Here is a 26,335-nt window from a genome sequence, read left to right on the forward strand (position 1 = left end):
TTTTTAATGCATTTTCAATTACATCTCAAGACAATACACTTGATTTGAAATTCTGTGGCACTAAAGAAAAATATAATTTCACCCAAAATAATACATGATGCAAAAATAAGTCGCTGCTCCCAAGTCCACAATAGAGGGGATATCAAGAACACAACTTACAGAAACAGTAAATTATTACTAATTAAGGTAAAGCTGACTTAATGAAGGACCTAATACTATGGGCGGTCATTCATTCTGCCCTTGATGATTATCAAGCAATGGTGTAGAAACTATTTTACACGTCAGAAAAGTGGACAATTGATGAGACTGATAGAAGACATAAGAGGCATTCTGATATTTCACTATACATTTACAGGGAAACTTAAGTATGAAAAAGGCACCCATTTCCAAAATCTTTGGCTTCAAAAGCAAGAATGTTTTCTCCTTTTTTGGGTATGCTTTGAAAAATCTGGAAATACCGAGACCTTCATATTCAGAAAAAGTTCCTGTCTATGGCGGAAATACATTCTTAGGACCCAATCCTTATCCGACTCCAGTAAAAAGGAGACTAGTGGTGTAGCAGGTTTTACCACATCTTTTTGTGTAGTTTCCAACAAAGCTGTTACATCCAGTGGAGAACTGGCAATAGGAGATATTTCCACCACTTTGTCCATTTTTCCAATACCCTTCTTTTTAAAAGAGGGAATATAATATATTCGTGACCTGCGCCAGGAACCCTGTCATAGGAAATTTAAACAGAACCTTAAAACCTGGCTGTTCAAATAAGCTTACACTCAATGATCATCTCCTCTACAGAAATACTGAACATTTGTTACACATTCAATACATTATCATTCTTCAAATTGATATCATTCAATAATTCCATCCTTTCTCATGTTTCTAAACGTTTTCTCTACTCTCGCTCCTAGCAAAGACTGTTTGCTGTTCCTTGGACCTATACCAAACCTGTGAAACAATTGTTGCTAAGTCACATATAATTTTCTCTGATTTTCCCTTCCCTTATTAGGCATGTCTCTATTATATGATATAATTATCATTTGTTCACTGGTTTTTAATTGTTATATGTAATGTTTTCTTTTAATTTCATTTGATTGTAAAGCCTGTTGCTAATTTATTGTTATTTGTAAACCGAGGTGATGTTTTTAACGTGCCGCGGTACATAAAAAAATTCACTAAATAAATAAATAAATAAAATATAGGTGGTACCGTTTTCTCTGGTATCTTTAAACATTCAATTAAATATCTCCTCCAGATTTCTATAGGAGTTTCTGTTGGGTCCCTGGGGAAATTTATAAATCGTAGGTTTTTTCCCCCTACGTTGATTCTCTAAGTTTTCCAACCTAGGGGGTCATTTATCAAACTGCTATATGGCATTTTCGAATGCGTTAAGGCATTTTCGCATGCAAAAAACACCTTTTAACGCATGCGAAAACATCTTTAACGCATGCAAAAACGCCATAACGCACAGCGCGATGCAAATTAGAGAAAGGAGATCCATCGGATCCTAAGTCTCCACTGTCGGTAAGTGTAGAGGTAACCCCCGCTCTCTGGCTCTTCTTTTCCTGCCATAGTGGGGCATTTTGAGGCAAAAAACGACCGGGTTCTGTCTGGCGTCTCATGAGCGGCATGTCAGAGCGGCCATCTTGATTCCCCCAGAAGAAGGCTTTCTAGACCCAATATACCACTTTTTAAACTGACCCAAGCCCTCTGCAGCAGGTTATACAATGATTTTAAGGGAGGGGGATGCCATCCCAATGCCAGTGAAACATCCATGTATAAAAAAAAATTGAAAAATGGTAAGAATTGAAAATAACTTTATGAGATCAAAGTACTTAAGAACATAAGAAATTGCCAAGCTGGGTTAGACCAAGGGTCCATCAAGCCCAGCATCCTGTTTCCAGCAGAGGTCAAACCAGGCCACGAGAATCTGGCAATTACCCAAACACCAAGAAGATCCCATGCTACTGATGCAATTAATAGCAGTGGCTATTCCCTAAGTAAACTTGATTAATAGCAGTTAATGGACTTCTCCTCCAAGAACTTATCCACACCTTTTTTGAACCCAACTGCACTAACCACATCCTCTGCCATCAAATTTCAGAGCTTAACTGTGTGTTGAGTGAAAAAGAATTTTCTCCGATTAGTCTTAAATGTGCTACTTTCTAACTTCATGGAATACCCTCTAGTCCTTCTATTACCTCTCTAATTACCTATCAAAAGCATGTTCAAATATGGCCTTGAAAAAACTAAGCATATATTAATCTTTTCTAGGAAAACATATAGGGGTAGATTTTAAAAGGGTGTGCATGGGCGTACATGTGCATGCGCTACCCAGCGCACGCACATGTACACCCGATTTTATAACTTGCGCACGCAGGTGCACGCAAGTTATAAAGCCAGGGGACGGTGCGCGCAAGGGGATGAACAATTGTGCACCTTGGGCCAGATTTTAGTACCCACACGCGGGCATAGATTTGTGCGCGCAACCCGGTGCGCATAAATCTACACCCAATGTTATTACATGTGCGTGCAGCCGAGCGCATGTTATAAAAGCCGGGGACAGTGCATGCAAGGGGGTGCACACTTGTGCACCTTGCACGTGCTGAGCCCTAGGAGACCCCCCTGCGGCCTCGGAGGGAACTTTCCTTCCGCCCCCCCTCCTTCCCCTCCCTTCCCCTTCCTAACCCGTCCCCCAGCCCTACCTAAACCCCTCCCTCACCTTTGTTTCTGGGCAGGCGTAGGTTGCAAGCACTGGCCGAGTGTCGGTGCTTGATCCCCTGGCCTAGCTGCCCCACGAAGGCCTCTGGCCACGCCCCACCCCTTTTTGGAAGCCCCGGGACATGCATGCGTCGCTGGGCCTATGCAAAATAGGCTCGGCGCGCGTAACCCCCCTGCGCACGTAAATCCAGCTGGATTTACATGCGTAGGGCTTTTAAAATCTTCCCCCTTGTACGCACCGAGCCGCACTGCCTTCCCCTGTTCCCTTCCCCCTAGCCTGTCCTTCCCACCTCTTCCCCTAACCTTTCCCCCCTAACCCTACTCTAACCCCCCCCCAAAGGTTTTATCATACCTTTTGCGCCTGCCTCTGGGCAGGCACAAGTTGCACGCGCCGGTAGCCTGCTGGCATGCGATACTTCGAGACAGTGGCAATGGCCGCTGTATCGGAGGCCTCTGGCACCGCCCCTGGACCGCCCCTTTTTGCAAGCCCCGGGACTTGCACACTTCCCGGGGCTTTATGCACGTCACTGGACCTTTTAAAAATAGGTCTGGCGTGCATAGGGCTTTTAAAATCCGGCCCCTAGTGGTCAGTGAAAAATTACTGCCATGTACACACTGATTTTAAGTCTTCTCAGACTGAATTGAAATAAAATGAAACTCAACTACTTTAGCCATTGTTTAATTGAAGTCCTATGGCATAGGATTCATTAACATTTGTGGAAGATAAAGAAATGATAATACAATAAATATCTATATTTTTTTTACAGTGGTACAGATGAATGGTTTTTAGGTTCACAAGGAATTTAACTTTTCAGTATGTTCAGGATGTATTATTCATACTGTAATTTGTGTTATTTATTTGCTGAACTAATGATTTTCAGTCAAGACAATTATTTATCAGGTACTAAACTAGGAGAATCACAATAATGTCATCCGAAAGTCTAATTTTTGCCTTTTTGTAATAATAAAATTAAAAACATCAACAACCAAACTAGCAATAAAACAACACAGGTAGATATCCAAGACATAAGCATTACGAAACTATATTTAAAGAGTCATTTCATTTTCCTTCAAGGCAGGCATATAAAAAGAGAAACCTAAAGTGAAATCAGAAAACACCACAGGGAACATCTATCAAGTCTGGGATCATATGCAGTGACAGTATAGTATTAGACAAGTGTAACTGCTCCACACTTCTAGTGAATGACCTTACAACAGCCCAGACCTGTCATGTTTAATATGTAGCTATCTCCAGTGATGTTGTTACCTTAATTAACATTTACAGTTTGTAAATTAAAAGAAACAAAACAAAACAAAAGATTTTACCAAGGTCCACTTAAGCATGACAAGATAAGACAATTGATACTACTCAGATGCCTGATATTGTTAGACCTCTACATCTCTGATGTACCAGAATAATCAGGTATTAAGTCCCAGAGGGATCTCATGTACAATTCAATAGATCATGATTCTCCTTTTGCCATCTGACTGGTGAATACCACAGAGACTATAAGTTTTTCATTTTTTTGTGATCACAGCAGTTATGTAAGTAAGACAATCTAAAATTGCATTTTCCAGTTGAGTATTGAGCAGTATATTCTTTCAAATAGATATATGTGGGGTTATTTTTAATCTGTGTATCATTTCTGTACAAATATTAAATATGCTGTACAAGTATTAAATATGCTTCTTCAACTTTCAAGCATTTGTTAACTTGAACCCTAAGGTCATATGTATGTATCTTTGCAATATTGTTATCACAGTTCTAACACCTCAGGCGATTATCCTCGCCACCCACTGATTTCATCACCAGACAAGAAGATTAAAAATTGGCCCCCTGAGGGAAAGTACTTGATAGACTGCATATATCATCCAAGCTAGGGTGAAGAGACAGACAGAGAATTTTTTTGCCTGTTGGAGACTGTACTGGTGAGTTTCCTATCTTAGTGTTATCCATATCTGCCTCTGCTGCTGCTGTTGTGACCTGTGGTAATTAGCCCTACCCCACGCTGGTGTCATCACTGGGCTGGAAGATTAAAAAGCAGCCTGTTGTGTGTAGCAGATCATCATCAAAAGGACAGACCAATGGGGGTTGTTCCTTTGTGAGCCCTTTCATGGATCCTGGTGAACTTGATTTAGTCTGTGGTTATGTATCGGAAGCCTGTTTGTTTTGGCACCTGGAGCAATATATTTGTGTAGATATATGTATGTGTATTAGTTATATTTTGGTTAGTCATTTATTGATGATTTGTATTCTTATAATATTTTATATATGTGCTTATATTGTATATAGTTAGCAAATTGTTAATTGCATTTGTTGTCAGCTGTTTTGGGAAGTTTTTAACTAGAAATGTGGGTACAAGTTAATAGATCAATATACAGGTAGTGTTGCTATTAGTTTCACTAAGAAAGCACAGAGTTCCAATAAAGCATGAGGCCAATTAACAAAAGCACACTGTTAACTGACTTCTGGGAGAAGACTAACAGGCTGGGGAAATGAGCTGTTTCTGCTATGGTAGGTCTGGGTGGGGAGCTCTGAGTTTGCCAGCTAAATGCTTCTGAATATGGACCTCAACATGTGTATATCATTAAAATATGTAGTAAATATACGCACATTTGCTATTACTTGCATAAATACATATCTTTTCTTTAATGCTGTGGTATACATGTGTTATTTCCACTAGTGAATGAAAAGTTGGTCTATATCTGTGTTTCCCAGTCAGGTTTTCAGGATATCAAGAATGATTATGTATGAGATAGATTTGCATAAAAGGGGGGGAGGAGCCAAGATGGCGGATTGGAGTGAACGACGGTGAGAGTGTTTCATCGGTGTTTTTCACCTTGAGACCTTGCAATGCCACATACAGCGAAGAAGAGGCGAGGAGCCTACGTAGTCAGAAGAGCAAATGCTCCGGGAGAAGGCTCGCAGCAGGAGGATATTTCTTCAGAAAAATCTGCACTGTTTCAATGCAAGTGATCGCGGCTCTGTTAGTACAATCCAAGCAAACGTAAAGTGAGTACAATCCCAATTAAAATGGTTGTAATAATATTTTGTTTTCTTAGAAGGAATTAAAAAGCATAACCATAGACATCCCATCCAGTAATGAAGAAATGACACACAATCAGAGAAGTTCCTGAGGCAGCTTCAGACGCGAAACGTGGTCACTTCGAGCTGTGCTCTGTTACCATCAGAAGGGTTGTAACCTCTATGAACTGGACTCTGCCATCCCTGGAAGGGAAGTATTTTGAATTATTATTCTAAAAATGGAATGTCAAAAATGCTCTAAAATCGTATAGCATATTTTACTTATATGAAAAAATTGCTTGAAAAAACGGAAAAAACAAATAATTTGAACTCGGGCGAACTCAAGACCTATGATTAAAGATGATCCCATACGCGGCTTAACAAAAGGCAGACATGCTCAAAGAAACCGTGGGATGTTATGAAGGTCTACAATTTGAGTGTATAAATATCATGTAATGGGACTTGGTTCTGAAATTCTGATTCTTTTGAAATATATGAAGAAATTGGTTCGTATTTGTTATATGAATGCCATTGGTATTGATATTTTTGGTAACTTTGTTTCTTCTGTATTGTTGCAAATCAAGAGTTTGCTTGAATATGTAAATGGAAAATTGAAAAATAAAAAAATAATTAAAAAAAAGATTTGATAAAGGGATCTTAATGTATGCAAATCTATTTCATGCATATTCATTGTGGCAATCCTGAAAATCTGACTGGATAGGTGTGCTTCCAGGAGAAGTTTGGGGAACATAGGTCTACACACAGGATCACTACTGGATCCAGCTCTTCTGGGACTTTAGGATTCAGTCCAGTGTTTCCCCTATTGACCCTGATTCTGCCTGTCCCTGATGCTATGGAGCCTCATTTGTGCTCCTTGTCTCCCTAGGCAGTACTTTTATTAAAAGGTTAAAAAGTGAGGTAAAAGAGGCTATTTTAGCCAAAAAAACATCCTTCAAAAATTGGAAGAAGGATCCATCTGAAGAAAATAGGATAAAACATAAGCATTGTCAAGTTATGTGTAAAACATTGATAAGACAGGCAAAGAGAGAATTTGAAATGAAGTTGGCCATAGAGGCAAAAACTCATAATAAAAACTTTTAAAAATATATCCAAAGCAAGAAACCTGTGAGGGAGTCGGTTGGACCATTAGTTGACAGAGGGGTGTAAAGGGGCTCTTAGGGAAGATAAGGCCATTGCAGAAAGACTAAACAAATTCTTTGCTTCCGTGTTTATTAATGAGGATGTTGGGGAGATATCAGTTCCGGAGATGGTTTTCAGGGGTGATGAGTCAGATGAACTGAACCAAATCACTGTGAACCTGGAAGATGTAGTAGGCCAGATTGTCAAACTAAAGAGTAGCAAATCACCTGGACTGGATGGTATGCATCCTAGGGTACTGAAGGAACTAAAAAAATGAAATTTCTGATCTATTAGTTAAAATTTGTAACCTATCATTAAAATCATCCATTGTACCTGAAGACTGGAAGGTGGCCAATGCAATCCCAATATTTAAAAAGGGCTCCAGGGGTGATCCGGGTAACTATAGACCAGTGAGCCTGATTTCAGTGCCAGGAAAAATAGTGGAAAATATTCTCAAAATCAAAATCGTAGAGCACATAGAAAGACATGGTTTAATGGAACACAGTCAACATAGATTTACCCAAGGGAAGTCTTGCCTAACAAATCTGCTTCATTTTTTTGAAGGGATTAATAAACATGTGGATAAAGGTGAACCAGTAGATGTAGTGTATTTGGATTTTCAGAAGGCGTTTGACAAAGTCCCTCATGAGAAGCTTCTAAGAAAACTAAAAAGTCATGGAAAAGGAGGCGATGTCCTTTCGTGGATTACAAACTGGTTAAAAGACAGTAAATAGAGAGTAGGATTAAATGGACAATTTTCTCAGTGGAAAAGGGTAAACAGTGGAGTGCCTCAGGGATCTGTACTTGGACTGGTGCTTTTCAATATATATATATATATATATATATATATATATATATATATATATATATATATATATATAAATGATATGGAAAGGAATACGACGAGTGAGGTTATCAAATTTGCAGATGATACAAAATTATTCAGAGTAGTTAAATCACAAGCGGATTGTGATACATTACAGGAGCACCTTGCAAGACTGGAAGATTGGGCATCCAAATGGCAGATGAAATTTAATGTGGACAAGTGCAAGGTGTTGCATATAGGGAAAAATAACCCTTGCTGTAGTTACATGATGTTAGGTTCCATATTAAGAGCTACCACCCAGGAAAAAGAACTAGGTATCATAGTGGATAATACTTTAAAATCGTCGGCTCAGTGTGCTGCAGCAGTCAAAAAGGCAAACAGAATGTTAGGAATTATTAGGAAAGGAATGGTTAATAAAACGGAAAATGTCATTATGCCTCTGTATCGCTCCATGGTAAGACCGCACCTTGAATTCTATGTACAATTCTGGTTGCCGCATCTCAAAAAAGATAGAGTTGCGATGGGGAAGGTACAGAAAAGGTTGACTAAAATGATAAAGGGAATCGAACAGCTCCCCTATGAGGAAAGGCTGAAGAGGTTAGGGCTGTTTAGCTTGGAGAAGAGATGGCTGAGGGAGGATATGATAGAGGTCTTTAAGATCATGAGAGGTCTTGAACGAGTAGATGTGAATCGGTTATTTACACTTTTGAATAATAGAAGGACTAGGGGGCATTCCATGAAGTTAGCAAGTAGCACATTTAAAACTGATCGGAGAAAATTCTTTTTCACTCAACGCACAATTAAGCTCTGGAATTTGTTGCCAGAAGATGTGGTTAGTGCAGTTAGTGTAGCTGGGTTCAAAAAAGGTTTGGATAAGTTCTTGGAGAAGTCCATTAACGGCTATTAATCAAGTTTACTTAGGGAATAGCCACTGCTATTAATTGCATCAGTAGCATGGGATCTTCTTAGTGTTTGGGTAATTGCCAGGTTCTTTTGGCCTGGTTTGGCCTCTGTTGGAAACAGGATGCTGGGCTTGATGGACCCTTGGTCTGACCCAGCATGGCAATTTCTTATGTTATGTTCTTAAGGGACACATAACAGATTTTGCCATGCATACACTAAATCCCTGCTTGTGACTTGGCAACACTCACATCTATAGTCCTCAGGAGAAGGAAGTGGTAAAAGGAGACTTATGCCTCTGATTTGTGGTCTCACTTATTGGTTGGATTTCAGAGATGCAAGGGACAGACAGCAAAAAAAAATAAAAATGGTGGCTGTAAGGGTGAAAATTAGTGGACTGATTTGCATGACAAACAACATGCAGGTCTATGTATGGGTCAGTGAGTTAGGACTGTAGGATGTCCTTAAATAGAATTTACTGTTGTAGGAAACAAACCATAGCATGCAGCCAATAACGCAGGCACACACCTAAATTGATTTTTAAAAAATAGAAACGTTTTAAAAATATTTAAAAACTGAGTAAAACTTTTAAAATTATGAACAATGAAAAATAAAACAAAAAGGGCACAGGTGAGAAAAGCTAGGGATAAAACCAAAAAATGGCCTAGGTTGCTGAGGAGGCTAAATCCTGAAGGCCTAGAAGGCTGATGGAGGTTGTGGTGGTAGCCTCTTACCCATGAGGTGAAAAACAGCTGAGTAGTTCTCTTGCAACCAGCCGCCTGAGATCAGCTCACAACTCCTCCACCATCAGTCACATCTCCTGCCTAAAAACCTCTTGAAAGACTGGCTCTTGGCCTGGAGTGGGTGCTCCAGTCACAGAGGCTGCTTCTGAGGCTCTTGGCAGCTCAGCAGAGAATGGCGGTAGGGGTCAAGGGTGATCTTTGCCTCACTCAACCAGCAATGACTGGCCAGCTAGAAGACCTGTGTCCCTAATTTCTGGAGCAGAATGGGGAAGATGACCAGGATAGGGAGAGGGATATCAGTTGCAGCTGGCCTAGGGCCTCTCGTGCAGGGGGATGGGTGCTGGACTGCACCGCTGGGCCCCCTGATAGTGATGGTGAAAGGGATGGTGGCAATGCAAGTTGTTCCTTCCCAGCTGTGGCATTGGCTTCCTCATCATTGGGAGGGGCCGAGCCCTCATTGCCTTCTTTGGACTTTTCCTCGTCCTCAGACGATGATGAAGTGGTGTCATCTGTGAAGAGCACAAATATTGTGTGTGTCAGTTCTTGTTCTCATGTGCTCCACAGTGTGATGTGCATGATCAGACAAGCAATTCGAGGGCATTTCTTATAGGAGGTCACAAGGCCATATATTGGTTCCTTAAGTAAAGGAAGCTTTAGTTCTGCAGTATTTTACTAAATGGTGCCTAACTAGTGATATGAGCTCTGAGGTAGACTCTGTGTCAGGATAGTTCACATTTAGGGTGTGGTCTACATAGCAAGTCATCAAGGGCCATGAAGTGCCACCTAGGATATGGGTATTTCTAGGATAGGGGGCAGATACTTTCCCTTTTAATATTTTTAGGAGTGGGTTGAACCACCCTCAGGAGTTTCATACTAGGCCTGAGGGTGCTTTACAAGTTATGCTTCATGACCATGCTGCTCGTGACCCAGAGAAATGCCAAGGACAACATGTTTTGGCATGAGTGTTTGTTGAAGCTCATGGCTGAGACAGGATCTTACAGAGTGGAAGGCCATTAGTGGGGCCGGAGATGGAAGCAGTATATAGACAGACCATGTTTTCATAGCTCTGATGATCATATAATGAACTTACCTCCAACCCCATCCCACCTCACACACACAACTGGCTCAGCCACCTCCATTTTTCAGGTGCAGCTCCCAGGCCTTTTTCTTTGCATCCTCAATGTATAGAAAGAAATAAAAACACTAAATTTTGTATGCACTATTGTTGCTACTATGACCTCCATACTGGTATGTTTCTAAGTTTTCAACAGACGTTTGAATTCATGCACCTAGAAGTTGTGTCCTACCACCAGGCCCAAAAGAACACCAGAAAAGGCAGGGCTGGTGCAAGCATATTTGGTGCCCTAGGTGAACCTTTGGTCATTCATCCCCCCCCTCCACCAACTTTACTGGTAGCAGTGGCGCATTGGTTCTGATATAGCGCCCTTTTAGACCTCACAATGGAAGTTTACTGCTTCCAAAACTTTGGTGCTCTAGGCAATAGCCTAGCTTGCCTAATGGAAACACTGGCCCTGAGAAAAGGGACAATCCATGAACTGCATTGGTACCAATTTTCATGAGGGAGCTAGTTGGCCAGTCTAACCAATTGATTATCCCTTTCAGATAAAGGATAATTTATAAGGGATAACTCTGAGACTGTATACAGCTTTGGGGAGTAACAGGAAATGATAGACCCACATCTCATCCCAGGGGAAGTTCTATCCCATAATTGGACCTTAACTATACTTGTGACTATTGGTTAAAGTTGTCCCTTGTTACCTTTGACAACTATTTTACTCTTGCATTATATAAAATGTGAAACACATGTACATTTATCATACTATTAATGGAATGTACCGTACTTCTGATACAAAATCTATACATGCCTATTGCCTCTTGCCTCACCTGTATGCCACTTTGGGCCTCCTCTAGTGACCCCCCCTATACACTCTTAACAGGCGTCACCCCCACCCCATACCCTAGCGCCCCTCCTACCACCCTTGACCCCACCCCACACTCCTAGTGGCCCCCCCCCCACACATCCCAAACAACCTCTTTCCCTTCTATCCACAATCTACTTACCCCATGTGGGTACGAAGCTCTGCGATTAAATTTATATTGCAGGCCTTTCCAGGCCCGCGCTTCATGGTTCTCAGGTTTTTTCATTGTCCCTTTATAGAGAAAAACAGATGTTCATCTTTCTCTACCAGAGACACCAGTCGTGACACATCCCTGGTGATGAAATTTGGCTGGCATGCTGGTCGCATCATGGAATAAGACTGCCTGGGAAGTTGTGTGTCAGGGAAAACCACGCATGTGTATGAGTCATACACAAATGTACATGCAATGTTCAAGCGCAAATATCTGCAAAACATACAAATGTAATATACTTGTTCTACTTATGCATATTTAATATTCTGCATACATTTATGCATGATCATTATTATATTCATGAACCTACAAAATTGCACAAGCCATATGCATGTGTTTGTGGACTCGCCTGCATTATTTAAAAAAGTTAGCCTTAAGTGAATAACTTGTGGTTTCATATATGATGGTCCTTAATTCTTTCAAAGTTATTTGAAAAAACAGACAGGAAAGTTCACTTATTTCTGGCCAAATATATAAAACAATAAAGAGGAGCTTATACAAGCAAATATTAAACAGGCCCTTAACTTAATTCTAGCCTATCAATGTCTTTACAAAGGTATGACCTCCAGAACCATAGATGGTACTCAAGAGTGGGATATTTTAAATAAATATACTTTAATAAGTAAATACATAAATACATTTAAAATAAATAAGAGAAATAGTTTTTTGCTCAGTGCATAATTAAGCTCTGGAATTTGTTGCTAGTAGATATTGTGTAAGCTGTTAATATAGCTAGATTTATAAAATATTTGGATAGATTCCTGGAGGAAAAGTCCATAAATCCTTATTAAAGTGGTCTTGGGGAAATTCACTGCTTATCTCTGGGATAAGTAGCATGGAATCTATTTACCTTTTGGAATTCTGCCAGGTACTTGTAACCCAGACTAACCATTGTTGCAAACAGTATGTCAAATTTTATGTTCTTATGACTTATACAAATGTAATATTACCTTCTGTTTCCTGTTGGTGATACCTTTCCTTCTACAGCCAAGCATACTCTTAGTATTTCCTGCTGCTTTAGAACACTCACTGGCAACCTTCAGGTTACCTACGATAATTACTCTTATGTCCCTTTCCTTCTTGACAGATTCCTGTTCATGCTCTCCTAACTGATTTGTGGCTAATACAACATTTTATACTTTTTTTGCTTTGAAGCAGAGCTACAAACCCATGCCCATTTTTTCAATTTCTGCATGCCACCTTTAATTTTTTTCCACCCATCCAGGAATGTGATGTTTGAGTCATTTGCAAATAGACACATTTTTCTTCAAATCCCTTTGCGATGCCACTGATGTTGCGCTTGGAGGTGGACCCTTGTCCTGGAGCAGTGGAGACTGGCTCCCTGGTAGGGACCAGGAAGCACCTGCCCCCAGGGGGCGGAGCACAGGAGGAGACAGAGGCTAGGATGAGCTTCACCACTGGAAGCCTGCAGTCCCCCGGGTGGAGCCCGTAGGGACCCGGGCCGCTTGGACTTAGATGGGCCTCGTAGGGTCTCCTGGAGAGGTGGTAGAGAGGTGTGCCCACGAGCAGCAAGGGAGCGCGATCAGACTCTAGGCTGTAGGTCTGGAGGAGCAAGGAAGGCCAGTACAGCATAGGCGATGACAAGGCAAGGGACAAAGCCAGAATCAGGAGACGTGGTCATTGGCAGCCGAGGTCAGAATCTGAGGATCAGTCCAAGGAGTAGACAACGAAGCAGGGGTCAGGTTCCAGAAGTCAGACGAGGTCACAAGGCAGGCAGCGAACAGAATAGTCAAGGAGCAAGCCGAGGTCAGTACCAGAGAGAGTGTCCGAAGGTACTACCTGGGAAGACAGGACAGACACTGGAACAGAAGGATGCTGGACAAGGCTGGAACAGTAGGACACTGGAACAGTGTCCTACTGTTCCAGTGTCTGGACCAAGACTGGACCAAGACTGTGAATGCGGAGGCAAAGTAGTACACTTACAGTGCTGACCCGATTGCCAAGGCAAGGAAGTGCAGGCAGGGACTTCCTTATATCGTATGTTCAATCAGGGTGCGCCGCAGAGCTAGGACCCGCCCCTGGCCCTACAAGAGGCCAGGCGGTCTGCGCACGCGCGTAGGGGCGTGGCCAATGCCATTGGGGATGCCGAACTCTGGCATGAGGGCTGGTGCGCAGTGTAAGGCCCAGCGTCCGCCGCCGCGGGACACCGAGACCTGGAGGAGCTCGCAGCTGCCGCTGGGAAGGCCAACCTTTGTCCTTCAGAGGAGCTAGCGAGGTGAGCAGGCCCATGCGTGGGCTGGGTGCGGACGGGGCGTGCAACAACTGATAAAGATTTTGAAAAGAACTGGCCCTAGCACTGCTAGTCATTTTACTTTATCAGAGTGGACTCCATTGGCTACCATTATCTGAGTTCTGTTCCTCAACCAGGTAATAACTTACTGTCCTAGTCCTAGTTTTGTACTAGCTAGTTTGTTTAACAGTCTGGAGCAGTGGTAAAAGCCTTATTGATGTCCAGATAGGATACATTCACTGTTCCTCCCTGATCTACTAATTAAGGTCCCGTTTCATTGAACCTATTTTTTCTTATAGACACAGAATGGATTAAAAAGCTCATCAATGAACGCTACCAAGTTTGTTTGACAAGATCTCCCCTTTGTAAACCTATATTGTGTAGAGCTCTGCAATTCATTTGCTTCCATATACTGCACTAGTAGTTTTTCCACAACTTTCCCTCCTGCTGATGTCAGACCGAGGGGTTTGTAATTACCTGTTTCTTTGCTCCTACTTTTGTACAGAGGGACTAAATTTGCTCTCCTCCCCTCCTGTGGAAGTACTCTGGTCTCGAAGGACAAATTGATCAGAGTTGTGAGGGGTGCAATGAGCATTTTCTTGAGCTCTTTCAGCATTTTGGGATGTTATCCATCAGTGCCTATTGATTTATCTACTCTCATTTGTATAAACACTTCAAGTACCTTCTCCTTTGTAAATGGGTTTGTGAGCCTTTCATAATCATTCATGCCTCTGTATGCTGCCTTGGGCTTATCACCTTCAACCTCTACTGTAAATACTGAACAGAACTTGCTGAAGATTTCTGCATACATCTAGTAGCTCTATAGAAATGAAGAATATTAGTAGTAGTAGTAGTGGTAAAAGAAGGCACCCAGTTATGAATCATTGTGAAAATCCAAGCTTCTTTTCTTTATTTTTGTGCCCTTGTGCCCTATTCATTGGCCATCACCTTCCTGTTCTTTTAATAGGAGGGGGAATACATCTATAAACTCCCTCTTCCATACTGTTAAAAATCATACAGCACAAAGGACTTCATCCGTAGGCTGGTGTGCAAGGTCACTATGACCCCACTTAGTGCCCTTATCAGGCTGATGGACAGAATGGTCAAATGTGCTTTCCAGTTTTCTTTAAGGGCGTCCTATTTATTTTTCTTTTTTCACAAGCCATATTTTCTCTACCTTGCCCCTTTCTTTACAGAATTTTTCCTTTTAAGCATTTTTAGGAAGTTACCATTAGCAAGGCTCATGCCTTCACTAATATTTGTGGATAATCTGGAACCTTAATCAGAACAACTAGAGGATGGGGACATCCTAGCTGAGCAATAAGTTTCTAAGCTGGAGAATGTTGGTGAATTCTTCATATATGCTGACTCTTGGATTACAAGACTTTGCTTGTGCATGTTTCGAGCCCCCATTTTGCTGTGCAGATGATGTGCTTTTTCTTGCCCTTGTGTGGTAATCAGTTCATGCATTCCAGTGTTAAAGCACGGGCATAACCTCTCATTGCCAAGCTGCTTTTCATCACAACTATAAGGTTATTGAGGCTGTGAGTCTGTTACACATGGTTTCTTTCTGTGTGACTGAACCCATTCATGTTTGGAACCATTGCTGAGGATGCCTGAGCTGTTTGCTTCTGGGAAGCTCTATCAGACATCCTTAAGGTAGACAGGCTGAGAAAATTACCAGCTGATTCGGGAATATCACATGCAAAAAGGCTGAAGAATAGACTTCAAAGAAAATCAGTTCTCCTTAAAGAGTGCTCTGGCTTAGAAGTAACCCTTCACACAGCAAGCACCAGGACCCAGAGAATAAATGGGGCTGGACGCTTCAACAACACAGGATCACACTGATATTTTTTGGTACGGTAACCAGCTTCCCGAGGATTGAACTGCCACCCTCTGCAGAGTACCTCTATGGCAAGAGAGGTGAGGAAGAATGAGAGCAAGGTGGAAAGGAGAGACACATGGAGACCAGACAGGGAGGAGGAATTAGCTGTTACTCTGCAAAAAGATGAGCTGACTGGATGAATCTAACAGGGGGAGGCTACCTGAAGCTCTTCATACTGCCAAGCTGTTTTTTTTAAGGCATGATCCTGTAGCAAAGGCCCTGATTCCTGTAGTTTTTTTTATTTTAAATAAATGCAGCAACTGATGTCTACAGTCCAAGGACCAACTGAAGCACACCAGGACCGCCATCCCTAGTGACCACGGCTTGTCCTGATCCCTTCTTGGCCTTTCTGCTTCTTCCCATCCACGCGTGATAGGGAAAGTGAGGGTCAAGCATCAGCCATTTGTGGCCAGCTATGTATCACATCCCACCTTCTTTCTTGTGATTTACAGATATAATGTTTGCTAACACAATTTTCAGTCCTTATACCTTATAATCATCTTTCAAAGTCCCTCTTCTTGAGAAGGTGTACGCCCTCAATGTGACTCCTTGGATACATGTTGGATTAATACTAAAAAAACAAATACATGCAGAATCTAGTAACATGAAGAGTGGGGTAGAAAGGGAACTTATTTCAGCTTTCAGGAGAATGTGCTAGCTATTTAGAACATTTCTATAAATCACTTTTTGGTTCACATGTGGCAATTGCACTAGTAATAAAATATGTGTAGAGAAGAACAGGGTCACAGAGGAATACAGAAGATAAAACAAATGTTTCTGTTTGCTTGCACCTGCTTTCTTCAGTGTAAAAAAAAACAAAACACCTGTTTTGATTTCTTTGAAATGGTAAAAAAACACAATCGAACAATAAGACCGTAATTTTAAAACGAGCGCCACACTCACCCATATACACGCGCATATCGTCTGCGCAGGAGCACGCAAATTATATATAATACACCTAGCGCATGAATAGGTGCACCTAATTTTAAGCAGTTACATGAAGAAACATTAGTTGCATATTTTCCTTAGGACCTGTCGGCTTTTACACGCGCAAGTAAGCGTATTTTATAACGTGTGCGAGTAAGGGAAATTCCCAGCTTTACCAATTAGTCCACCACTTTGCATAGTCTATCTCTAGGTCATCCAGACCCCACTGGTTTTTCAGCTTGCACTCCCCCCAGTTTATCCAGATTCCTCACCAGTCAGTAACTGACCATAGGGATGGTAACTTTAAAACAAGTGCATGGGCACCCATATACATGCATATATGCGCGCGAGCAAACATATGGTAGAATTTTAAATCATGCGTGCACTTACATGTGTATGATTTAAAAAACGCCTACCACACATATGTATGCTCCTAATTTTAAGCAGTTACTCGAACAAATGTATTTTACAAATCTTCCTTCGGACTTTGTCGGCTTTAACGTGCACAGAGTAGTGGATTTTAAAGCGTGCTTGCGTAAAGGCCATTTCCAGTTTTACTCATTAGTCTACCAGTTTGCCCAGTCTGTCTTGAGGTCATCCAGACCCCTCTGGCTCTTTGGTCTGCACTTACCCCAGTTGACCAGCCCCCTCACCAGTCGATTTACGTATAAACGGCAATTGATAAAGACTTACACCTCATCAGGAGCAGAAGTGAATATACGGGGCTAACAGCCCGCTGTGTGCTGCGGTGGCCGGTTTTAAAATACAGAGTTATGCATGGTACTGTTGGCCCCAACCCAGAACTCTCATGTCCCCTCTTATTTTTTTTTGGTTGAGCATGCGCATTTTAGCAGCTTTTAAAACATATGCTGCTCACGTGTGGCCCAGATACTCATGTATATGAGCCTTTTAGCGTGAGTTTTATTCTGACTTAAGCCTGATAAAGAACAGAAGTAAATATGCGCAGGTAACAGCCCTAAGCGCGCTACATTTGCAGGCTATAAAATCGAGATTTATGCTTGTAAATGTTGGCTCTGCCCTGAATGCCCTGCCCCCAAATCCACCCCTTTTTTTTACACAACCAGTTATTCGCACGTATGTGCGAGGTTTATAAAATAGCAGTAGCATGAATAAGTGCTACTTGTGCGTGCATCTGCTATTTTATGACTGCACATATCTTTTTAAAAAAAATTAACCTTGAAATGTGAAGGAAAGGAAATTAGGTTGAAGAACTTCATATTTTAGATGCATAACCTTCACAGATAAAAGAATTCATCTACCTTCAGAAATAAATATAATTCATTAACTTTTGGTTAGTTTTAACACTGTACCTTTTAATTTTCACTGGGTTTCACATTGGTTGAGACAAGGACCCTGTTAATAAATGGTTATCTTTAAAAAAATCATAAGCAGAACTAAGGAGACTGCAACAGGAAAATATCATCTCACCGCACAATGAATTCACTGTATTTGATATTACACAACACACACACCACAGCATCAGTATGGAAGCAGACAGTACTAGTGTAATATTAAAACTCAATTCTGAAATTGATGTGTGTAAATATTTTAATCATGTTAGACAACATTCATTATATTCACTATGGGGTAGATTTTCAGAGCCCTGCTCGCCTAAATCCGCCCAAAACCGGGCGGATTTAGGCGAGCAGGGCCCTGCGCGCCGGGAAGCCTATTTTACATAGGCCTCCCGGCGCGCGCAGAGCCCCGGGACTCGCGTAAGTCCCGGGGTTCTCGGAGGGGGGCGTGTCGGGGGCGTGTCGGGGGGCGGGCCCGGTCGTCGCGGCGTTCCGGGGGCGTGTCGGCAGCGTTTTGGGGGCGGGTACGGGGGCGTGGCTACGGCCCGGGGGCGTGGCCGCGCCCTCCGTATCCGCCCCCAGGTCGCGCCCGGCGCGCAGCAGGCCCGCTGGCGCGCGGGGATTTACGTCTCCCTCTGGGAGGCGTAAATCCCCCGACAAAGGTAAGGGGGGGGGTGTAGACAGGGCCGGGTGGGTGGGTTAGGTAGGGGAAGGGAGGGTAAGGTGAGGGGAGGGCAAAGGAAAGTTCCCTTCTAGGCCGCTCCGATTTCGGAGCGGCCTAGGAGGGAACGGGGGTAGGCTGCGCGGCTCGGCGCGCGCAGGCTATACGAAATCGATAGCCTTGCGCGCGCCGATCCAGGATTTTAGTAGATACGCGCGACTACGCGCGTATCTACTAAAATCCAGCGTACTTTTGTTTGCGCCTGGAGCGCAAACAAAAGTAGGCTGTTCGCGCTCGTCTGAAAATCTACCCCTATATTCACTATGGGGTAGATTTTCAGAGCCCTGCTCGCCTAAATCCGCCCAAAACCGGGCGGATTTAGGCGAGCAGGGCCCTGCGCGCCGGGAAGCCTATTTTACATAGGCCTCCCGGCGCGCGCAGAGCCCCGGGACTCGCGTAAGTCCCGGGGTTCTCGGAGGGGGGCGTGTCGGGGGCGTGTCGGGGGGCGGGCCCGGTCGTCGCGGCGTTCCGGGGGCGTGTCGGCAGCGTTTTGGGGGCGGGTACGGGGGCGTGGCTACGGCCCGGGGGCGTGGCCGCGCCCTCCGTACCCGCCCCCAGGTCGCGCCCGGCGCGCAGCAGGCCCGCTGGCGCGCGGGGATTTACGTCTCCCTCTGGGAGGCGTAAATCCCCCGACAAAGGTAAGGGGGGGGTGTAGACAGGGCCGGGTGGGTGGGTTAGGTAGGGGAAGGGAGGGTAAGGTGAGGGGAGGGCAAAGGAAAGTTCCCTTCTAGGCCGCTCCGATTTCGGAGCGGCCTAGGAGGGAACGGGGGTAGGCTGCGCGGCTCGGCGCGCGCAGGCTATACGAAATCGATAGCCTTGCGCGCGCCGATCCAGGATTTTAGTAGATACGCGCGACTACGCGCGTATCTACTAAAATCCAGCGTACTTTTGTTTGCGCCTGGAGCGCAAACAAAAGTAGGCTGTTCGCGCTCGTCTGAAAATCTACCCCTATATATTCACTATATTGATAACAGAGGATATAAGGTCAAAATCCACAATAAAGAATCACACCATCATCATTCCTCACTAGGAGTTCCCCAGGGCTCCTCCCTTTCCCCCACGCTTTTCAACATTTACCTTCTCCCACTATGCAAGCTGTTATCCAAAATGAACCTAAAACACTTCTAATACGCCGACGATGTCCAGATCGTGATCCCCCTTAAAGAATCCATCACTAAAACTCTTGAATACTGGGAAAACTGCCTTCAAGAAATCAACGGCCTCCTCACTAGCTTAAACTTAATTCTAAATACTTCTAAGAGCGAACTCCTTCTCATCTCCCCAGAAAACAGTACTATCTCTACGAATACACCAACAAACCTTTATATCACCCAAGCAAGAGACTTAGGGGTTATTATAGATAACCGGCTAAATCTAAAATCCTTCATCAACCAAACAACTAAGGACTGCTTCTATAAACTACATGTCCTGAAAAGAATAAAACCACTCCTTCACTTCCAAGATTACAGAACGGTTCTGCAAGCTATAATCTTCTCTAAGTTAGACTACTGTAACTCTATCTTACTAGGCCTCCCCTCATCTCACACTAAACCTCTTCAGATGGTCCAAAATGTGGCAGCCAGAATACTAACAAACACGAGGAGAAGAGACCACATTTCTCCCATCCTTAAAGACCTACACTGGCTGCCAATCCACTACAGAATCATTCATAAGTCCATTACCACTATCTATAAAGCCATCCATAACCATGCTCCACTTAACCTTCAAATCCCATTCAGAAAACATACCTCCTCCAGACCCATTAGAGAAGCTTACAGAGACTCACTACATGTCCCCCATGCCAAAACCTCTCTACATATATCATTTAGAGACCGGGCTTTCTCTACAGTAGGACCTTCTCTATGGAACTCCATCCCACCAGATCTAAGTCAAGAACCGTGCCTCCTAACTTTCAGAAAAAGGCTTAAGACATGGTTGTTTAAACAAGCCTTTCCAGACACCAACTGAACCACAATTCAATGACATCCACAATCAGACATTCTAGAACTTTGTAAATAATTGCTCTCTATGTTAAATTCCTTTAGACTTTCCTCCTCCCAGTTTCGAATCTCCCCTGTTTTATTGTAACTGCAGAGTTTTTTCTTTTCACTTGCTACAATTTGTTAATTTATTCATTTATTTTTTTTTTCACCCCCCTGTTAAATGTAAACCGGCATGATGAGATTTTTTATCTTGAATGCCGGTATAGAAAAGCGCTAAATAAAATAAATAAATAAATATTCTACTTCACCACCCAAAAAAGAATATCCTCCATAAAGACAGTAACTTTGGATGCTTTATATATACATTTTCTTAATTTAAAACTCAACTATACATATACTAAACTAGTATTCCCTTCTGTATGTAAAACAGAATGCATTGGCTATATGATTTTTATAAAAAGAATCTAAAATATTTATCTGGGCTGAGCAGGCAATTTTTAAAGATTTTTATTTTCAAATACAGAGATTTTTTTTTCTGTTAATCATAAAGGGGAAAAGTGTGCTCATCTCCTGGTGTTTCAGCAATAAAGCTGCAGTATGAATCAGGCTGTGGTGCATAGCCATTGATTGGATTACTGTAGTGTGTCAAAATTGCCTCATCACAGTTTGTGCTTGATAATTCTCTGAAAGCTACAGTCAGCACATCTTACCATATATTGTTGCTGGCACCATGTATTATTAGGAAGTACTCAAGGAGAGCAAACTAGATATTTGAAAGTACAGGTAAGGGCAATTACTGCAAGAGTACAGTGTCTAAGACATTGCCAAAATGCTATGTTTTATAAGACAGTACAGGAAGAAATACAGACATTGTACAGAAAACAACTGTAACCTAGAAACTGGTGAGTAGCACTGGAGAGGAATCCTCCATGAGAAAACTTGCTTTATGACTTTCAGAATTTATAAAGGAGAATGCAAATTATTTGTGTAAGCTAAAATAAACATACAGTAAAAAGCTCCAGGTCTGATATTCAGCCGGCAGATAGCCGGATAAGTAGGACTTATCCGGCTATCTAGCGGCCGCTGAATATGATGTCACTTATCCAGCTATCTCTTAGCCAGAAAACCTTGTGGGTGGGCAGTGGGTGAATTGGGGTGGTGCTAATTAACCAGATAACTTATCCGGCTAAGTAGCGATATTTAGACTTAGCTGGATAAGTTGTCTAAGTTACACTTGCTCATTAGCAGGTCTAAACTTAGATGGATATGACTTAATTTGCTAAGTAGCGACTTCTACGCGGATATTCAGGGGCATAGCTGCGCCACTGAATATACACATAATTTAGGGGGTTATTTTCTATCCATATCGCATGCGAAAAGGGACATTTTGCATGCGATAGCAAGCGGGGGGCGGAGTCGGGGCGGAGTAAGGGCGGGGAGGGTAGGAGTAGAGGTGGCGAGGAGGCGGACGCGGCGGTATCTTCGCTGGCGGCAATAAGGTAAGCCACGTTATCACTGCCAGTAGCACGCCCAATAGCGCCACCTTTCATGGTGGCGCTATTGGGTGTGAAAGCTAGGAGTGATAACACTGCGGTGGTGCGTTCGCTGCCGACTTTCGCAGTCCCATCCCTAGCCTTCGCCCCCCGCCACCGCCTGGATTCACCATTCTCTGCACGGCCTTAGAGGGAACTTTCCTTCCGCCCCCCCCCCCACCTTCCCCTCCCTTCCCCTACCTAACCCGCCCCCCCCAGCCCTATCTAAACCCCCCTGACCTTTGTTGACGAAGTTGCGCCTGCCTCTGGGCAGGCGTAGGTTGCACGTGCCGGCCAAATACCGGTGCGTGAGCCCCCGGCACGACTGCTGTGCTGGGGGCCTCAGTCCCGCCCCCGCCCCGTCCCGCCCACTCCCCACCCATGTTTTCAAGCCCCGGGACATATGCGTGTCCCGGGGCTTGCAAGCATCGCCGGGCCTATGCAAAATAGGCTTGGCTCGCGCAGGAGCGTTTTTTCGGGGTTATGTGCGGAACCCTTTGAAAATCTGCCCCTTTATGTTTTACTGTTACTCCCTCCAAAGAGACAATTTGTAGAAAGGAACCTATGGTTGCCTCAACAGATTGGTAAACCTTATGAGGTCCATATTCAGTCGCTGTGCAGCTCAGCTAGTTGGCGAAAGGTTTCGGCTTAATTATTTATCCAGCTACACTGGAAGATCCTAGGCTTGCTATGGACTGCAATCCTGGGCCACAGAGGGACCTAGTTGAAGGTACAGAGTGATTGGGAGGCCTTGGGGTGTCAGCATTGAGGGTGCCAAGGAGGCACTATTTTTTTAAATATTTGCCAGAGCCGGCACCAGTATATGCAAGGTTTTTACAACTAGTACCCTTTGAAGGGGTGCTGGCCTGACGAGGTGTTGGGGTAAAAATTAGGTCTGGAGGCCCACGATGCACTCTTTTTTTTTGACAGGATCACCACTTACCCGGTTATCTCTATTGAAGTTAACTGGGTAAGTGGCAGGATATCCGAGCACGAATGGCTGGATACGTTAAAAACCTAAGCAACAACATTCAAATGTAGCCAGTTAGGATTTCAAGTTATCTGGCTATATACAGCCGGATAACTTTATGCTGGCATAATCAGTCAGATGTTTATTTCGCTGAATATACAGGACATGTTATCCAGCTAACTTTAAGGGGGTAACTTGTCCACTAACCGGCCTACTGAATATGGACCTCCATATGTCTTACTAGAATCCAGTCTTGTTAGCATATATGAGATAAAAATAATACCTACCAATTTGGAAAATATTATGCAAACAAACTAACTCCTTGGTGTGCAAGTTAGAAGTGGTGACATATACAACTAAGTGTAACTGCTCAGAAGAGCTGAGCTAATATTTACTCCTGCTGTCTCTTGGTATTCAATGTTTACTAGCACCCACAGCAAAAGAATATGTAGAGGCTGACAAGGAAAAAAGCAGAATTGCTTAATAACTCAACCACAGCTATTCCTCCTCCATCTTTGCACAGATCAATTCAAGTCCCTTCAGAAAGTATCTCACTGTCTGAATTCAGAACAGTCTCCCCAAAGAGGTAGAAAAAAAAATCCTCCAAAGAATCAGTCAATCCACTTGCCTGTTACACCTAATACTACCCCAATTCTTCTGTGACTTAAGGCCAAACTTAGCCCCCCAGTTAATCACCATAACATTAAACGATGGCAAATAAAGACCAAAACGATCCAATCAATCTGCCTGGCATGTTGTTTGGGGTTATAACTGCCACTTCATGCAGGTTACCCTAAGGATAAGGAAGCCCCATCCAAGCTTAAAGTCAGGTGATGACCAGACCTCCTTCTCCCAACTTTTTAAATCTTTCTTTCTTGTGGTGCACAGAGGGCCCGCTCCTGCCATTGAAGTACAGAAGCAGACTATTGCTGCTCTACTGCCATTACTAGTGAATTTTATCAAACTTTGTTGAAGTAATGTAAACAGCTAGATACCTAAAACATACATTAACTATAATATTTTTCCAGATGGATCCCTTCACTGTATCACTGGCTTAGTGTAAATGCTGTTCCAGGCAGGTTACCCCCAGGCAAAAACGGTTCACCAAAAGTTACAAGAGAAGTGCAGAATAAACTTGCAGGTCCAGAAATTTATCAACTTTATCATCAAATTTATTAGTATTTCATATAATGGCAACTCCACTGGGTTTATAATAACAATTCAAGGGGTCCCCCAACACGGACCCCGAGTTTACAACATTGCATTTATTTTGTTTGATCTTCTGCTAAGCTTAGTCACTTAGAGGGTCATTTTGTAAAGCTTATCGCGTGCGATAAGCCACTATTGCACATGAAAAGTCCCTTTTGCGTGCAATAGCTTGGCTAGGGGTGGAGTTGGGGCGGCATCGGGGCGTGCTCCGCGATGACTTCGCTGGCGGCGATAAGGTAAGCCACTTTATCGTCGCCAGTAGTGCGCCCAATAGCACCACCTTTCACGATGGCGCTATTGGGTACGAAAGCCGGCAGTGATAACACCATGGTGGTGCGATGGCTGCCGGCTTTCGCAGGCCTGTCCCCCTGGCCCCCGTTTTCGCTGAATTCACCATTCTGCGATAGAATGGTGAATCCAGGCCTTAGTGGTTTGAGTTCTTGAATTAGGGGTTTTAATTCAGACTTCAAAATGACATATATGTAACTTTGAAACATTTTATTGTAGAAATATATTTTTTTGTGATTACTTCTGTCTTTATTGTATTGGAACAGCTTTTTCATGTAAACTGGTTTTAAAAAAAAAGAATAATTCTTTAGTATAAATAATAAAACATTTTTTCATTGGTTGTTCTATAATATTGCTTCATTAGTGTTCATTTGCTGGTATTTGATATTTGTTTATGTATTGAACACTTTATTATTTATTCTTTGCCATTATTTTTGTTCACTACAAGTATAGTGGGATATATATATATATATATATATATATATATATATATATTTAGATAGATAGATAGATATATACTCTTTTATATGGTATTGGTTTTATATACTCAGTTATTTGCTAGGCTAAGATATAATCTGAATGCTTTGCTACTACACTGCTGATTTCACTGCTTATCATTTTTGGAGGAGTGTTTATTGTGAGTTATATTACTGCTATTAGTTCTTGTGTAGGAATAAAACTCACATATAGTCTTTTGACAGTTTCTTTCAGTGTTTGTATTTTATTTCCGCTGGTTTACACAGGGCAAGCATCCCACCCCATGGCCACATTACAGACCTCATTTGAAAACTATGTACAATTCTGGAGTTCACACTTTCAAAAAGATATAAACCAAATGTATTTTCCAGAGGGTGGATACTAAAATGGTCAAAGGTCTTCTTTCTAAAGCATTTGCGGACAGACTTAAAGATCTAAACATGTATTTATAAATAAATAAGAATACCCTAGAGGAAAAGTGAGATAGAGGAAATATGATAGAGACATATAAATACTTCTGAGGTTTCAATGCACAGAAGGTGGCCTCTTTCAACAGAAAGGAGGCTTTGGAACAAGGGGTCATTAGATGAGGGTGAAAGGAGCAATCTAAAGAAATATTTCTTTACAGAGAGCATGGTGGATATATGGGACAAATCCAGAGAAACAAATTAGCAAGGCTGCACTCTGCCAAAGTATATTTATATCACGACGAGTGCAGAATAAGTGTCACTTAGTCCACATGTTTCAGATATAAACAGATATTGTGTGAAATTTATGTCCCTCCCGAAGCAGCCACGGTGAAACGCGGGTCCGTGTCGGGGGACCTAATATGCTGTAATTCACAACACAAAGAACGGAGTTGCCGCTCATTGTAAATATTATGAAGATATTATAATAAATATATTGGAAGACACCTGTGGACTAAGTGACACTTATTCTGCACTCGTCGTGATATGGATATATGGGACAGCCTTCCAGTGGAAGTGGTGGAGACAAGGACAGTATCTGAATTCAAGATAGCATGTAGTAAGTACAGGGCATCTCTGAGGGAGTGGCAGGGATTGCTGAGATGATGGCTGGGTGTAGATGGGCAGATTAGATTAGAAATTCTGTATCAATTTGATAACTGTTTTTCAGTAGTTTAAGCACTGTTGAAGTGTTTTCACTGATTAATATTTTTTGGTAGATGCTCAATATTGTTCAGTATTGGTCAATATTTTTTAGTGGATGTTTTGATTCATCAGTATTTTTTGGTAGATGTCAAATCATATTTGACTATTCAGCAAGCCTGCAATTTTTGAAAAAGATATAAG

General features: G+C 42.6%; 1 protein-coding gene across 5 annotated transcripts in view; it reads right to left on the minus strand.

Moving 5' to 3' along the window:
- HHAT (hedgehog acyltransferase) overlaps positions 1 to 26,335 on the minus strand; it is a 598,180-nt gene that overhangs the window by 159,733 nt on the left and 412,112 nt on the right. Inside the window, exon 12 of one of the 5 annotated variants that reach the window (XR_003855353.1) lies at positions 11,435 to 11,716. The exons of the other annotated variants lie outside the window; for them this stretch is intronic. The gene's annotated coding sequence lies outside the window, so the exon portion shown is untranslated. The remainder of the gene's footprint in view (positions 1 to 11,434; positions 11,717 to 26,335) is intronic. 5 annotated transcript variants of the gene reach the window in all.

Source organism: Rhinatrema bivittatum, chromosome 3 (assembly GCF_901001135.1).
Source record: "Rhinatrema bivittatum chromosome 3, aRhiBiv1.1, whole genome shotgun sequence".
NCBI classification, from domain to species: domain Eukaryota; kingdom Metazoa; phylum Chordata; class Amphibia; order Gymnophiona; family Rhinatrematidae; genus Rhinatrema; species Rhinatrema bivittatum.